The following is a 14,341-nucleotide window of genomic DNA, read 5'->3' as shown; positions in this document are numbered from 1 at the left end:
ATGCAACATGCCCTTCGCAGGTGCTGATCAGCCGGTAAACACTAAACTCCACACCATGGTACTAAGGTTAGCCTCTTTCTCAGCTTATTTCTCTTGGTGACAAGCATCCGGAACAGGGCCAGGGTCCCTGGGCCAGGTCTTCAGTGTTGCTCTGAATTCTTCAAATGCACACCTAAAAGGGACAGAAACCCCAAGTGGGGCCCAGAAAGGACATTCCCACTGATGCTGAGTGACCCAGATGGGACTTGACTTCGATTCTGTGGAACATCAGTGCCCCTTTCTTTTGTTAACCAGCACGGAGGTAATAGCTATTGTCACAAACTTTGACCTCTGTCTAAACTAGTTAAGAACAGAGAATCACGAAAATGATCTTTCGATTCTATTTATATATTTTCAGGAAACAGAATCTATTTTCCACACACAAAATCCCACAGCATATAGTGTGCATATATATATGAAGATAAAATGTCCATGTGTATGCATACATTCATATGTGTAGAGTGTGTGTACATGTGTGTGTGAGAGAGAGAGACAGACACAGAGAGAGAGAGAGAGAGACAGACAGACAGACACACACACACACACACACACACACACACAGAGAGAGAGAGAGAGAGAGAGAGAGAGAGAGAGAGAGAGAGAGAGAGAGAGAGACAGAACACCTAGAATGCTCGCTCTCTATTGCAGGGGATGAAGCTCTATCACCTGGTCCTCTGTCGGGCCTTCCTTCCTGTTGAGGCTGAGGTATTGGGTAGGTACAAGCTCCCATACACTACAGTGAGAAGAGATTTGAAGGTTTATGGGCAGTTTCTTCCCTCATTTTTTAAAAACAACTTATCAGAGAAATAAATGTAGACCAAACCCAAGGAAAAACACTTGCAAGTAAGTGAGAGGGCCGGGATGACAGCCCAGCAGGTGGGAAAAATACCCATGAATCATGAGCCTAAAATACCAAGTTGGATGCCCAGAACCACTGGGGAAGAAGCGAACAGACTCCTGAAGGCTGTCCTTTGATCTTCACAAGTATGACGTGCCATGCGTGCCCCCCACACACGCACTTTGTCTGCATGTATATCTACATACCACATGGGTGCCCACGAAGGCCAGGAGAGTGTGCTGTATGTGTTATATACCCTGTAACTTGAGTTCCAGACAGTTGTGAGCTGCCTTGTGGGTGCTGGGAACAGAGCCTGGGTCCTCTAGAAGAGTAGCCAGTGATCTTAACTACTGAGTAACTCTGAGTAACTGAGCTGGCTCTCTGGCCCTGTAACACCCATCTTTTAAAGTTATATGTAGAAGTAAGGCATAGAGCTTTGGAGATCAGTAGGTCAAGTGCTTGCCTCTGTAACAGGAAGAGACCTGAGTATAAACGGTAGCACACTCATTAGTAAAGCTGGACATAGGGTACCTGCAGTGTTGAAGGTATGGACGCAGAAGGACTGGCCCATTGGTGGGTGGCCTAACCACATCAGTGAGCGATCTTGTCTCAAAAGCAAGGGAGACCACCTGAGGAAAACACATGCACATCTGCACACACATGCACCAATAGGTACACTCATGGATATGAAGGAAGGGAAATGACGTTCACATAAAATACAAAACGGAGACTATTTCGCTTGGACACTCAGTAGATGTACAGGACTTTAAACCTGGTGGGGTGAGATTGGGGGGGTGTGCACCAGTCCAGCTGTGCCGGCCAAAGGCACGGGGGCTGACGTTGGCTAGAGAGAGCTGAAAACCTTTGCTTTGCACCATGCTGACCCAAAGAATAAATACTCTCTCCAGGGAACAGGAGAGTTGGCTTAGAGGTTTTTGAAATTCTCAAGGGTTTTATCTTGAGGTGAGAGATAGATGAGCAAAACTCATCTGTGGCCAGGATTTGAGGTTCCGGGGCCCGTGTGTGAACCTGAAGGTCAAGAACCCGACTGTGCTTCCTGGTCCCGCCTAGCATTGTGTGTTAGCGCCCGTCAGCGACTTCCTACTCTTCTGTGTTGCCTTCTCTGCTGAATGAGGGGATACTATTCCTACACTGGGTTGGAATCAAGGGAGAGCCCATACCAAACGCGCATTGCCAGAATGGGAATATGGTGTCCATTCCATTCTGGCCTTCTGGAAACCATTAAGGTCACCTCCCACATTGAGAACATTTTACTACAGTCAACCAACATGTATGGCTTCAACAAATACCAAGTAAATCTAACTCTGATTTTTTCTAAAGAGTTCATAGCGGCCTCGAGGTCTCCTGTCAGTCGCTGTGCCTCCATGCCCACTGGTAGCCTACAGGAAATCTCTGCTCTCTAAGACAAGTCTGTGTTTTCTATGGAACAATGTGGTCTACCTACACCAATGTATCACACTGCTGCATGTCTGGGGTCCATCCGAATGCCACATTTTAAAGGCATGTGAATGAATGACTAGCCAAATAAGTTTAATCAGGAACTGAGAGCGCAACAAACCCCAAGATTAGCCATAAACATAACAGCTTGCAAGAAAGACATGCACCGGGGAAAAGCAGGACTTTTCATTCTGCTGACAATGGAGACCCTGAGTGCATGAACGTGGTGTCTGTGGCCACGCTGGAAAAAGTTGAGGTCCTCAAGAAATGGTAACACGTAAGCACTGGTCATATATCCCAGGCCCTTTCTAGCTCCAGTGGCCCCGTGAGCATCAGCTGAAAAGCTCCGAGTCCTAATCTTCTGATAGTCTGTAGTTTGTCTCCACACCGGGAAGTGACCCCGAAAGGGAGAAAAGCTGCTTTCTGGTGAGGAGTGTCTTCAGGACTGAGAATATTAAAAACGGATTTTAAGGCAGCTCATTGCCACCAGGTGGACCATGACTTGATGGCAATCTAAAGGAGCACAACAGAGTTCACAGAACAGATCCAATTGTCACTAAAGCATTTCCATTGTCAACAGAATGCATGAAAAGTCCAATTTCTTCCAGTAGAAAAACCCATTAGGCTGTGTTTATTCTAGAGGCTAAGGGATGGAGGGATGGAGGGATGGAGGGATGGGACCTCCAGATAAAATACATTCATCCTGCCCTGCCAGAATTCCAACAAGAACCACTGCAGACAGAACTCCCCAAACACTCTTATACCCCGAGTCTACTCAGATTCGAACCTAACCTCCCATAAAACCAGGGTCTATGGCTCAGCAGTGCTGCATTCCAGACCCAGGAGGAGGGACTGGGGAGGAGGACATGACACTCATCAGAGCATCAGAGCATCAGAGCTCAGAGCTCTCTCTCTCTCTCTCTCTCTCTCTCTCTCTCTCTCTCTCTTGTGATGAGGATGGCTGAGCTGAGGTGCAGGGCTTAGGAACTCCTTGACTTGGATGCCTGCAGAGCATCGTGAGTTCCAGAAGTAACTGTGGGTGAAGAGTCCCCCACATGTTCCAGGAATCTAGCCTGCAGGTCCTGAGTCCTTCATTTGCAAGTAAGTGCTATGAACAAAATCCTGTCTCAGAAAGCTAAAACCAAAATCAGCAGAACAGCCATTCCAAGGAAAGACTGCACAAACATTTGGGCTAGAAGCTGGAAAGGAATCATAACACCACCTCCAGATGTACAACATGACAAAGAGATTCAGTAGCAGTCTCCTCAGAATGTTCCATTCCAAGAAGAGACACTGAGACTCTGGAATAAACAACTTACAAGTCTTAGAAATCCCTGAGATTACAAGATTCACAAGCTCTTCCCTTCTCAATTTTATATCAACAATAGAGACAGAGAGCTGAGATACCCATACCCTTTGCTGCCTCCAAGTTGTGCAGAGAACCCCAGGGGTAGGGATGCTGCTTGTGTGAGCTTCACCCAGGGTGAGGACCTTTTAGACGATGCCACTGCTGTTGAGTCTACATGTCCCATTAAGAAACCTCTCACCCGGGCTGGAGAGATGGCTCAGCGATTAAGAGCACTGACTGTTCTTCTCAGAGGTCCTGAGTTCAATTTCCAGCAACCACATAGTGGCTCACAGCCATCTGTAATTGGATCTGATGCCTTCTTCTGGTGTGTCTGAAGACAACTACAGTATACTCATGTAATAATAAATAAATTAAAAAATAAAAGAAGAAGAAACCTCTCACCCACATTCCCATAAGTAGCCCAATATATTCTGGCATGTTGTACTTTGTGGGAAATTGTTGCTTGGGTCTATCATTGGTTCCCTGTATATCTATTAGTTCAAGGTCTGCCAAAGGAAAGAAAAGTCACCACCACTGTCTCATTTGGATTTTACTATCTCTCAGTAAAGTAGGTATTAAGAGCTCCATGTCTCAGAGAAGAAAGCCCCAAAGTCCAAAATTTCCACAAAAAGCACAGGGCTAAACTAATCCCAGTTCCTTTTCATCAAACTATGACGAAGCCTGCTGCCTGTCACCCAGGGGCATTGGCTCTTCTCAAGCACCAGGGTCTCCCTACGACAGCTACAGGGGCATGGGGCCTCGGGGGCTCAAACAGCAACCCCTGTCAGTAACTTCCTTCCTCAGACATGCCACTGTCCTCTGTATGTGTGCCCCAGAAATGGCCGTGCAAGGTCACTGGAAGGCACCAACCCCCAGGATCACCATTCAGTAAGTCATTTAAAAGACTCACGCTTGAGCAGAGCTCACCAGTGAACATCAAGAAGGGCTGTTCTGTTTAGAAAATTCCTATCCGTCAAACAAAGCAGTGCCATTAAGAAACTTTCTGCCTCTCCTTCATTATCCAGTTCACATTAAGAACAACTGACTGTCCATCAGACTTTCAGTGCAAGTGGTACTCCATGCTCCTGGTCAACTCTAGAACTGTTAGGTTTTTAAAATAATCCAACCTTTATGTCACCAGAATCTGACTGTATCCAAAGGAACCTGAAGGGACACATGTCCCTACATTTAAATCCAGTCTCAATCTTTAAATGTGAATACAATGTGAGACAAAAGTAAAGAGTTTCCTGTCTAACGTGGCTTGAGTTTGTTGTTCTCTAAAGCAATGGGCTTGTTCAATCCTCACCCTCTTCAAGTTTTTTTAATTGGTTGATGTTTAAAACTTTAAAAATATTTAAAACAGACAGGAAAACTATTTTACAGTTCCTGAATGAGTTAAACATGAGTTACTTGCTCAACAAGTTTATTCTTGAGATCCAAGAGAGCTGAAAGCATTTATTCACACAAATATTTGTATATAAATATTCATATACAGGGGGCTGGAGAGATGGCTCAACGCCTAAGAGCACTGACTGCTCTTCCGGAGGACTCGGGCTCAATTCCCAGCAACCACATGGTGGCTCACAACTACCTAACTGCAGTTCTAGGATAGCTGATGCCCTCACACAGATACACATACTGGCAAAACACAGATGCAGAGAAAAAAAACTTTTAAAAGACGCATATGCAGCACTGCATATAATAGCCAAGAAGTCGAAACAACCCCAAAGACCCACAGACTGACACAATCACAGTCTGTGAGACATACATGTAAAGGAATATTACCCGCCCATAAAAAAGGAACCAAGTACTGATATATGGTTGATGAACCCGGAAGCATAAGTGAACTAGACCAGGTGCATGAAAGGGGCACAAATCGTATGACCTCCTTTCTATACATGTTCAGAATTAGCAGTCCTGAGAGGAGGGGGCACTCAGGGCTGGCTAATGAAAACAATCTGAAATCAGATGACATCTGACAAATGCCCCAGCCACACACATTGTAATGACACCTACTGAACTGTATACTTCAAGAGGATTTTAAATTTATAAAAATTATAGCTGAACCTAAAAAAAAACTAAAAGGATAAGAATGGATTTGGACCCCAAAAGGGCTTATTTTCTTGTATTTGTAGACAGAAAGCCAAGATTTTGTGTGCACATTGAATCTCTGAACCTTGTAATGTTATACACACTGATGACAAGGGAATCTTAGGCTGCAATTGGTTTATATATAACCAAAGCACAATGCATGGATGGCATACTGTGTCTCAAGAGGCATGGTGGCACCCACATTGTCATACAAAGGACGTGTCTAGAAGCCATTCTTACTTCCTGAGTCTGTCTTAGAGATGACCTAAAAGCTCCCTGTCCTCTTATTCCCCAACTGCCTGGTGGTCAACAGACAAATGGAGAAGCCACCTTCCCATCGGCTGTGGTACAGCATTTCACACACCTCCCAGGACTCTGCCCACGCCTTGTTTTCAACCAGGTGGATAGATGGGCATATACAACGGGAGCTGAAGGAGCGTGACTTTCAGATAGTCAGGACATAGTTAGGCGAGATACACGCCATCTACATCAACTCTGAAACCATATACACTCAACCGAGGGCTTAAAAACTCCCCACATTTGGTCACAAGAACACTTTTTAAACTGAGAAGAGCTCAACTTCACATGGATGCAATGTCCACCCTCCAAGACAACTGTAGACTTAGATTTAAAAGTATAGAAGTGGGGCTGGGGATTTAGCTCAGTGGTAGAGCGCTTACCTAGGAAGCGCAAAGCCCTGGGTTCGGTCCCCAGCTCAAAAAAAAAAAAGTATAGAAGTTGCTGTTTAGAAAAGGTAAATAAAATTATCTTGACTATTTCCACTTTCACGAATAGTTACCAAATTAACTTCAGTGCCTTTCCAAGTCATGCTTTCCATCCTCTTGGACATAAATGGGATTTAAAGTCTTCGTCTTCTTTTTTCTAGAGATCCTAACCAAGGTCTTCTGACCAGCCATGGCCAAGATCTCATCTCCTCTGATCTGAATGAAATCTCTCTCAAGGCCCTCCTTATGCCTGTCCTGGGGAATATGGAAAGTGTCCTGTGAGCTTGGGATAAACTGTCCAAGTATTTGAGTCTCTACTTGGAGACAGATGATGGATTTGCAAATAAAACCAATCTGGACTGAGGAAGGCAACACTGGGTAACTAGGAAACAAGCGTGCAGGCAGGAAAAGGCAGGAATGTAGGCAGAAGTCTGGGGAACGGCAAGGACCTATTCAGGACAGCATGAGGGATGATGGGTAAGGATGAATGGATGGCTCCGGTGGCAGTGTCAGAAGGAAGAACTCAGCACCGGACTCATAAGCACTCATAAGAACTCAGCACCGAACTCATAAGCACTCATAAGAACTCAGCACCAGACTCATAAGCACTCATAAGAACTCAGCACCGGACTCATAAGCACTCATAAGAACTCAGCACTGGACTCATAAGCACTCATGTACTGAGGATGGGATAGCTCATCGACGCTTCCTGCAACCACATGATCCCTCTGACTTGCATGAGTCACTAGACTACCAAGTAGCAGAAAGGACAGCCAGATGCCAAATGAGACTTGCTGTTTGTCCCAGGGCCACCCCAATCCTCCATAATGCTGTCTAGCCTAGATTGTTTCAAAGATCAGTTGTAGAGGCATGGATTAGGTTTCTAAACCACAGTGAAGCTGGAAAAAAATGTGTAAGAACATCTGACAGCAGCAGGGCCTGGGGCTGTAGGCCTGAAACTTCAGTGACTCTGGAGGTAGAGGCAGAAGGATCACAAATTCAAGGTGGGCCTGAACAACTCAGAAAAACTTTGTATCAAAGTCAAAAGGTATGTGGATGGGTCTCGTTGGTAAACCTTTACCAGGATGCAGAGCCCTACGGTTCCCTTAAAACACTTTTTAAAGTGACATCACGGGCATTTTATTCTTCACTGTGTCAGTCAGGGAGGAGGACATGTTTACACCTACGGGGTACACACTGAGATTAGGGGCAGGGTGGTATGTGATTGTGTGTTTTAAAGAGAGGGTCTCGCTAGAAGACCCAAGCTGGCCTTGAACTTGCAATCCTCCTGCACAGCCTGCTGGGATCATAGGCAAGTGCCACCATGTTCAGCTATGAAATTTTAGGTTCAAGGAATCGAAAAGGTGGACTAGCACTGACTCCAACACTCCAGCTGCTCCCCCTCCTCCCACCCTGCTGCATTTTGCTACACTGACTGGGACGGAAACCAAGTTTCTTGAAGGGGGAGCCAGCATCTAGGAGCCAGGAGCCAGGAGCAAGGGCTGTCCCATCCAGAACAGCTCAGTTAGCAATGCAGACACCCACAGAGTTATGGCTGGTGAGCCAGTGGCAGGTGCCTGAAGAAGGAGATACTCGTCTTCACATCAAGAGAGAAGGTGGTTCCCACCTCCAGGCATAACCACCCACTACTCTGGCTTTGGGAAGAGGGTGGAAGCCATGCCTCTGACTTCCACAGGCTCTGAGGGCATGCTGATGGCCTGACCGTCCTCTCCACTGAGCGGGCTTCCCATGCCAGCCACCAGGAACTTTGCAAGGAATGACTACCAGGAGAAAGGCTGTCTGTCTGTCAGTAGTCAGTCTGTCCTGGTACCTTTCTTACTTTCAGATTCTTCCAGGTCTCACTCACTCCCTGTAAACCATCTTTTCTCGGAGCCTTGACCCAGGTTAACGGGCAGAGCACTAAGGACATTTTTCATTTCTGGACTTGGTTTGTCCTATCCAAATAAAAGCATGAGACAAACTCCTGTTTCCTTTCCTTATGTGTACAACATATTATATACAAAAAACAGCCCTGGAGCTGGGGGCACTTACACCTGAGCAAGAGAAGTGCACTCAGGAAGCCCTGAGCTGTGAGGTGAGATGCCCTGGCCCATGTGACACACAGGACGATTAGCAACACCAACCCAAAGTCCAACCTCCTCGGGTCCCTTGAGTGTTAGGATGCTCACCTTGGCTTAGGATGAACTGTTAAACAGGAGTCTTTAAAAATAAACCCAAAAGATGCAAACAAGCCCTCCCCTGTCTACTTCGGGTTCCCCCTCCCTCCACTCCTGGCGCTATTAACCCCTTAATTACATTAGAAAGAATCTGTGGTGGGATCTTATAAATAATTAGGGTTGACTAGTGTGTGTTTTCCATTTTTCTATCTGCAACGGAGAATATAAGACGGGAACCAGGCCAACTGTGGAATTCGGTTGGGCCTCTCCCCAGTCCCAGGTGTGTGCGGACTCTGTTGTCTAAAATCTTGACATTTCTGTATGAGCATTCCGGCTTGTTAACAAAGGCGCTTGGCAGACAGAGGGGCAACTAGTTAAATCTGTTTATCTCCGTCTAAGCAGCCTTTAGGTGCATCTGCCTGAGCACCTGTGTGGATGAACCAATTAAACACAGAGCAGGAGTGAGACCATGCATGGGCCCTGGCATCAGAGCCACGGACAACTCCTCTGGCTCCATTTGTCTCCGTTGTTAACAGGCAGAAAGTGGTGACACGTCAAGGGCAGGGTCGTCTATGGAGGCTCCTGAAACTCTAGAGGGACAGCCTGTCTACCAGGACAGTAAGCATGAATTCCATGCCCCCTCTGCCAGGGCCACTGCTGCCAGTCACCATCAGGGTGGCCACTGGGGAGCACCCCATTATTGTTTTCCCACACTTGGACGACAGGAGCAAGACCTGGGGCACCCCAGGGAGGAGCATGGAGCACACATGCTAATCTGGACAAACCTCTTACACCGCTGCAGACAGTGCCAGTGCCGTGCTGTGAGCGTTAACGCAAAGGTATGTGAAATGCCAAGACCCCGGGGCAGCGGGCACCAGATGTCCCAACTATTCTCAACTGGTACACACTTTAATCTAGAGACCAAAACCCAAACATTCAAAGCGTTTGAAGACATTCTCTGTTGTTACAGCTATGGCTTCCTGTTGTTACGTAAAAGATTTGGAAAAACCAGGGAAGTCGTGGGTTTTTTTTTCTTCGCATTCTTTTATGCCCAACAAGTCTCAGGCTCTTGGCTTGGATGGGGGTAGGTACCGCAGTTCTCAAGTCCCCATAATTAAACAGGAGGCCACCAATGGCCAACACCACGCCTTTTGAGATTCACCAGAGCTTTACCAACACAAAATTACTTCCCACCAGTCTTTCAAGCAATTATCACTTTTAAAGGCTGGAGGGGGAGGGGTGTGAAAGCAGAAGTAATGAGGATTCCCAAGGACGAGGTTCTTCCTTTCCAGCTTCTCCTCAGCAGCTCCCACTGGGCTGAGGGAAGAAGAGGAAGAACGAGGCTATGTTGGCTAACCATTTGTCTATGTAGAAAATTAACAACCACCAAACAATACTGTGTGTGTGTGTGTGTGTGTGTGTGTGTGTGAGTGTTTGTGCATGTATATCTGAGTGTTCTATGTGTGTGAGTGAATGTGTCTGTGTGTGCATATGTGTGCGCCCTTCCTAGTTAGTACAGAGACAGAAGCCTCTCAGTACCAGAAGTGCTTACCTCTGAACGCTTTCACTTTCTAAAAGTGATGTGCCTCGAGATTTTAATTCTGATTTCTCCAAAGCTGAAGTCTTTAAGCACCATATATACCACCCACACTCACTGTCCCCACAGTGTGACAGCGTTAGTTTAGCCTTAGTGGTACAACTGCCTGTCTGTTGTCTAAAAGACTGCTAAAAAGGAGGATTGTCTTTGAGATGGAACTTGTGTCATTCATCTCTTCCTCAACCTCCTAGGTCAGTTCTCAGCCTCTGGCAACCGTTACCAGGGGCCTTCTGTGCCCTTCCTGCAGCGAGGCCCCTGCAGTGAGTGCCTGTGTGACTGGCTTCCTTCGGAACCCCTGTCTGCTTGCTTAACTCTGCTTCTTCAGCTGTAAATGGAGAGGGTGATGTCAGTTACCAACTACAGGAAAACACTAAAGATAATGAGCTCCTAGTAGTACTTGGGAGCAGAGACAGGTGGAACTCTGTGAGTTCAAGGCCAGCCTGGTCATCATAGAGAGTTTCAGGTCAGTCGGTGCTATTTAGTGAGACTGTTTCTAAATAAGCAAGCATGTAAATAAGTCAATAAACACAAAAATAAACACTCATAACATCCGCAGCCCTTAGTCACTGCTCAGTAATGACATGGCTATCTGTAATGGCGAGTTTTTATTGTCAACTCGACACAACTACAGTCACCTGGGACGATGGAATCTCAGTTAAGAAATTGCTTCCATCAGACTGTCTGTGGCCGTGACTGTGGGGCATTTTCTTGGTTAGTGAATGATGTGGGAGGGCCCCGTGGGCTGCGGGTGGTGTCATCCCTGAGCAAGTGGTGGTCCTGGGTCTTATAAGAAAACAGACTGAGCAAACCAGGAGTGCAAGCCAGTAGTGTTCTCTCCTGGGTTCTGCTTCTGTGTCTTCCTTGAGCTCCTGGCTCCCTTCAACAGTGAACCTTATCTGGAAAAATGTTAATAACCTTTTCCTCCCTGAGCTGGATTTAGTCAGTGTTTTCTCCCAGCAGCAGAAACAAATAAGGACTCCTCTTTGTGGCTGACCACTTGGATGGGTCCTGTCACCATAGCACCTATGAGATTTGTCCAGATTCTGGGTAGCAATTTGCTTTACAATGTTTCAATGAATTTAAAAGGTGACCAGCTTCATGAGAAAGATAGTCGTAGTTCTTCATGGAGAAAGATGGCCTAACAACCAGATCAAATTAGGAATAGAACCTTCTCGAGGCGCTTCAGAATCTAAGGGATAATCAACTCCGATCCCCCACCTCCAAAGGGACCAACAGAACTTGAGAAGCAAAAGTGACAGTGACCGGAAACTGAGCCCTAGAAGAGCCAACAAGGAACCTCCTTCTGAGATGGGTCTAGGATAAGATGTCCACCTCCGCCTTCAACTCCCCCATTTTCCTCCTGGATGTCTATAAAGCTGTGTAATTCCTAATGCTTTACACAAATTTATCTTCAGTCCTGCCGGCCAATATTTAAGAACAACACTTGCTGAGTGTTTCAGAGGCCTGAATATTGGCTGCTCAGGTGGCGTAGAGAGAGCATCGAGCAGGCTGATGCAGTCTTCACAGACCCTTTGGGAGGAGAGGAGACGAAGGGGAAAGCAAGATGGCTGGCTCTCCTCCTTCTCAGTTCCCACAGAGACTCAGCCCCAGCTGTTCTTGATTCTTGATGAACAGGTGGGCGAAGGAAGCAAGGATGCTGGGGAGGACCACAGAGCAAGCGAGAAAGATGCTGGCCTACAAGAAAAGTCAAAGTGGACTCAGGCCTGTGCCTCACCAAGCTTCCAAAACATAGTGATCTGTGCTATGATGTTTTGACAGAGACAGATGGGACCCACGTGGTGATGGCAAGAGGTGTGGCTACAGAGCATGTGTTGGGGCGGAAAGCCACACCAGCCCCCAGTGTGACAAGCCCATACATAAAGAAAATGAATTGGTGTAAAGGTGAGAAGTGAGGGGCAAAGTCGGGGCACCCATCCTGCCACAACCACACAGCCTGCAGGCAAGGCTCACCCCAAACATCCTGTTTTGCTACACATCGCAGGCACCCCAAACCCAAGACTGCTTCCAGGGCTGTCAAAATACCAAACATCCGCGAGTAAGCTCTTGAGAACTTTCTGGTACTTTTTCAAAGCCAAGGATGGATCAAGCAAGGGGGCTGTGGCCCTGTTTGCAGGGCAGGGCAGGGCAGGACAGGGTCAGGGTGGGGGCAAGAGGCTGGTGGGCAGGAAGTTCTGCACAATCACCCATGAACCCGAGTGTCACCAGGCATCCACCAGGAACAATCACAGAGTCAAACCCAGAAGGACCCAAGACGGAAGTCCATTTGTGTTCTATTTTCAGCTATAAAGGTTTTAGCTCTGGACCCCAAACCCATTTAAAAAAAAATCCCACTCTTAAGACCAAGAATGAAAGGCAGCATGTAAGTTAAAAGCAGTGTGAGGGTGCCCCCCCCCCCAGTAAGGGAAGAACTTGGAAGCAGAGGTGGCTCTGGGGACTGGATGGGGACCTGAAGAGTAAAGAGGACAGGGGGACCCAGGAGAGACCCAGTTGACAGAACACAGGATAGGTAAAAGGGTCCAAAGAGGCCATGTCCGCTTACGGCACTTTTGAATGTAGTGTCCGCATTAATCTCCACTATGGCTGCACATTAAAAATCAAACAACAAAACAACAATAACAACAACAACACAACCCCAAACCTTCTAACTTCAACACTCCCCGCTGTGTTCCTGGAATTTTTTCTCCTCACTGAGCACCGTGCAGCTGTGGAGAAGCAAGGTAGCCTCTGGGGAAAAGATCAGCCTGGGGCTGAGCCCTTGGCTTCCCTTCTCAAGGCCCTGTTGCCCTAAGCTATGATCACCTCACCTTGGCTCAGTTTCTGAAGTGAGGACAGCCACTTCATCATGACATAGAGCTCGGCAGAGAAATCTCGAACCTGAGAGCAGGTGCTGGTTGGAGTGCAAGCACCCGCAGGGCCTCACGGGGAAGGGAGGGGTTACCTACCACAACTCCAAGCCCGAAAACCCCCGAGGCTTGAGCCTGTGAGCACGGGTGCCGCCATCAATTTGAGACAACCTTGTACAACTCATGGCCCCGCATCCTCTTCTCTTAAGAAGTGAAAATTTCCACCTGAGACAATCTAGTTTCTCCCTTTAAAACCGAAAATTCAGCTGTTTCTTCTTAATTCATACAAAACACATAGAAAATCCTAATTTAAAAATCTTGGCAGTGCACTGAGGAAAAACGGCTTCAATAGAGAAAGAAACCTTTCTGATATGCCACGACTCCGTATGTTCAATCGAACTGGCAAAGCTGTGAGGTTGGGTAGGAGAGGGTGTCCCCTTGCAATTGCAGTCACGTGAGAGAGGGAGACTAGAGGCCCCCTGTTAGACCTGACTTCAAAACCAGACACTGCAATACTATTTTGAGGTGCCGTACATGTACATGTTTTTCCCTTGACTGTGTATTTTATCACCGGTTTTTTGATGGTCGCATTGTCTGACAGGCATCAGTGTCTTCCCAATACGATTTGACGATTCTCTCTCCAAAATACAACTGAAGCTTAGCTTTTTAATGGAGGCCCTCCAGCTTGAGGTTCTCCTCAGCTCGGCCCTGCCTGCACAGAGTGAGGTGCAAATCCAGCAGCCAGCTCAGGGTCACTCCAGGCACTTCGGAAAGGCCTGACCCTTCTCTAGGGCTTTGATCTAACCACCTCCTGCAGGGCTGTAAGTGGTGAGGGGGAGGGAAGCCGCTCAGACAAGAGCAGGAAGAACAGGGAGGAGGACCACAGCAGTGGGAAGGACCCTTCTCTGCATAGCCATACAAGGTCCTGGGAGGTTGACTCAGGCTGACCGGAAATGGCCAGCAAAGGTGGGGGGGGGGCGGGACAAAGACTGACAGACTGGGGGACAATGTTAGGTCACCTACCAACTCCTCATTTTAGAGATTCAGAGCACCAAGGTTTGGGAAGACAGCAAGACCTGAGGTGCCCTTGTGAAACACAACTTCATATTAGCAGACGGTAAGACCTACAATTACTGCCATTTGGGGAACCAGGAGTCAATCACCATGCAACTAATGTTTAATCCTCGTGACAACCCTTCTCAGT

At 47.2% G+C, this 14,341-nt stretch overlaps 1 protein-coding gene across 28 annotated transcripts in view; it reads right to left on the bottom strand.

Moving 5' to 3' along the window:
• Positions 1–14,341, bottom strand: part of Lef1 (lymphoid enhancer binding factor 1) — a 113,291-nt gene that overhangs the window by 52,345 nt on the left and 46,605 nt on the right. For 2 of the 28 annotated variants that reach the window (XM_087615077.1, XM_087615071.1), the window contains exon 1: positions 13,099–13,207. The gene's annotated coding sequence lies outside the window, so the exon portion shown is untranslated. 28 annotated transcript variants of the gene reach the window in all.

The sequence above is a fragment of the Rattus norvegicus genome, chromosome 2 (genome assembly GCF_021556685.1).
Source record: "Rattus norvegicus strain SHRSP/BbbUtx chromosome 2, alternate assembly SHRSP_T2T, whole genome shotgun sequence".
NCBI lineage: Eukaryota > Metazoa > Chordata > Mammalia > Rodentia > Muridae > Rattus > Rattus norvegicus.
Note: the sequence above shows the minus strand (reverse complement) of the source record. Positions and strands in the feature narration are given on the sequence as shown.